We start from the raw sequence: 3,805 nt of genomic DNA, 5'->3' as shown, positions 1-3,805 counted from the left end.
CTACCATCCTTAACAATTCTCAAATCAATTACATTGGCACAATATATGAGAAAAAAATATTATTAACTAAAATGGAACTTATATTGATTTGTATACGTTCTTTAACTTAATAATCAAATTATTAAATATTGTAGCCTGAAGCTATCCGAGTCACATAATTAGTTGTATAACAAAATATTACATCGCAAATATTTTATTTAAATTTCACTCATAAATCATGCACACATTAATATGTGATATTATTATTAAATAATAAGTGCAAGCAATTCCACTTTACTTGCCTACATTGTCCTTAAGAATTAACATATTTTTAACCACGCCATTAGTAATATATTTGATGTAAAATATTGTCGATCTAGCAAATATTGAGCACTCATAGATGAAAGGCACGTCGTCTTTATTTAAGACACCTATATAGCTTATAATTCCTAAGTAGACAAGGAGAATATTCATTTTAGAACATAAAATGTTAAACATATTGTCCATTTTCATGTGGTTGCAACTTCCAAGTATTATTCATAAGGCAAGAGAGAGAACGAGTACACAATATAATTCAAATTGATCCTCTCATGGGTCCTTGATACATCAAAATTTGAATTCATACTAGGGTTGTTCTTTACCATAGACTAATTAGATTCCTTATTCCAACCTAAAGTTGTGTGTGTGTGTGTATGTATATGTATATGTATATGTATATGTATATGTATATGTATATGTATATGTATATATAGGTATATACATATATGTGTGTGTGTGTATGTGAGAGAGAGAGAGAGAGAGAGAGTATGCATATATACATGTTATTTTTATGTATGTATGTATGCATATGTATATGTATATGTGTGTGTGTACATATATATGTGTGTGTGTGAGTATATAGACATAAACATACACATACACATACACATGTATATGTACATGTACATATATACATATACATACACACACACACACACACACACACACACACACACACACACACACACACACACGTGTGTGTGTGTGTGTGTATGTGTGTGTGTGTACATGTGTATATGTATATGTATATATAATTGAGACTCAATTAAAACTCAGGTATTAATGGTACTTCAATGTACTTTAGCAATTGTTACCATATTTTGCACCACCATATTTCTTACTTTGTTAATCATTTGTGGTTACCTAATTGATAACTTGAGTGAGTGCACTAAAGGGATATGTTCATGTTATCCTTTCACAAACTAGGCCTTATAATGGTAGAGTATGTGAAAGGTACATAGACTAGCAATTTTAATTATACTAGGTCTTTCACATGTTACTAAAAAGTAAGTGATATACAAAGTACATAGGCTAGTGAATTCCTTTGCTAGATAGCTCATTAGTTAACAATAGTATAGGAAGTATGCTAATAACTAGTATTGCAAGGAGGATATCACTAGTGTACAATGCATGTATGCATGGGCATATGACTAGAATATATGCCCCTTTTAAAATATGTAACCACATATGGAAACACATGAATTTTTTTTTTATGTATGCTACATAATGGGAAACATAATAAAAGAGAATAATATAGAGATAGAAATTATACCGTACATAATCAATAAAAATGGTTAGGTTAAATTCAATGTGATGTCATATGCAATCACATGCCATAACAAAGGAACCTCAAGATAATAATGCATATGTTTTATAATTTTATGAGAAAGGTGATTTGAATGCCCTAGTTGAGGAGGGATAATGAACCAAATAAAGGTCATGCTAAAATTCACATGTCATGGAAGAAGAGATAAGTGCATCAATATAAGGAATGGTGATGGTATCTGTATCGAGAAGGTGTTGGATTTTATTTTTCAAGGCTACACATTCATTGGTAGAAATATTCAATACTCAATTATATGCACAAGGAAAGAAAGTGTTGGTTGGATGTTTCTTGGAAATTTATTGCATGTAGGAGAAGTAAGAGCGATGAAGTGGGATTTGAGAAGCCTCAATCAAATACAATTGTGTTTAGATGAAAGAAAGAATGATGGATATTTTGAATGTGTTGATAAGTAGGAGTAGGAAGCAACCCTTTTTAGGTGAAGAATGATGCAATTCTTGAAAATTAGAAATCATATAGACATAAAAAAATGTAGGAGGTGATGTAGATTGAGGATAAAGTTAGAAGTCTAAACCCACTATAGAATCTTGTGGTGTTGTCTCCATTGAGAATTGAACTCCTTCCATGTGTCAAATATCATTTTTTTTGTATCTATATTCAAAGAGAACTTTGATTCCAAGACCATAATATATATCCAAATCAAAGAGGAGAGTCAAAATTAATAGCCTTATAGAAATGAGATTTATAACCACATGTGGGAGGAGTGACAAAATTTATATAAAAATAAGGATTAATTATAGAATGAGAAAATGTATCTCATAATTGAACATATGAATATCAAATTTAGAAAGGTTGCCCTTATATTTGTCTAACCTATGAGAGATAAATTATAAAGATCTCCAATTATCACTGAGACATGTGTTTGAAGAAGAATACAACACACCATCATCAATAGAGGATGACAATGGTGTTTGGAAATTTCATGAATAAATAAAAAACTTATGAAGAGAATAATAAGAATTTAGATGACCCAATTCAACCTATTGATAGTAATGAAATGATTCTTGAGATCTTTTTTTATTATATATACTTTACCATTATGAAAAAAATTAAGAGACTAATGTGGGATTATACTGAATTGATCCCATATTATGAATCCATGGTCTACCAAGAAGGTCATAAGAAAGAGTCCTAGAATTACATAAAATATAGTAGGTGATATAATGGGACCTATTATAATAGGAAATGTGATAATGTCTAGATTTAAGCTTTCCGCATTATCAAAACCTATAATGGTATGACATGATGAAGAAATATAAGAGGCATAAATATGGATATAATTAAGGAGATACATAAACTATAGACGTTAAGATTGGAACCACTATTAATAAGGTTTCACTTAATCCTTGTCAGGTGTATAGGAATAATAATCATACTAAGAGCATCATATTGATTTTGAAGATAAGAGAAAAGTTTTTTAGATAGATGAAAATCTATATTAGTTGTATCAAAAGGAATGTATTCAATAATAGTGGAAACGTCAATGGGATTTTCAAATGATAAAATAGATATCTTCTACAAGGTTTGTCAAAGGAAATTATTTTAAGAAGGTAAAGTTTGCAATGGGTCCCAAAGAGATATCTAAGTTTATTTATCCTAGAGTTGTTTGATTAGATCACACTCTTTGGTACTCTCCAAAAAAAGGTGAGGTATTTGTGAAAGAAAAAGATTTGATGTGGGAAGGGAGAAAAATATTTGAGTGACCTATTTATTTTATTATGTTATATGTGTGTGATACTACATAGTAATTGCACATATAAATATCAAACAATATATTGAGTGGCATGCATTATATAATTAGATGAGTGTGTGCATCTGATTTGTTGGAGGCTTGCAAGACAACAAGCAAACATCAAATGCACCCATGAGATATTATATCAAGAAATCCAAATGAAGAAAACATGTTCATCAAGTAAAATTGCTCAAAACCGTCTCATGGCCCTCTATCTCCAAGGATCTTCAATATTCAAGGTGGCCCTCACTTGGAAGAGCACTTGATATTTAAGATGACAACCTAAAGAACGAGATTGAAGGATATGATCTAGGATCAAAATGGATGCAACTAAGATCCTAGTGATTAGATGAATAACTATTGATATGATATGCAAGATGGAGGTGTATTTCCAAATTGAAAGATTAAGTGATCTAATAAAGCTAAGATGA

The sequence above is a fragment of the Cryptomeria japonica genome, chromosome 3 (genome assembly GCF_030272615.1).
Source record: "Cryptomeria japonica chromosome 3, Sugi_1.0, whole genome shotgun sequence".
Taxonomy (NCBI): domain Eukaryota; kingdom Viridiplantae; phylum Streptophyta; class Pinopsida; order Cupressales; family Cupressaceae; genus Cryptomeria; species Cryptomeria japonica.
This window is presented reverse-complemented; position numbering follows the sequence as displayed.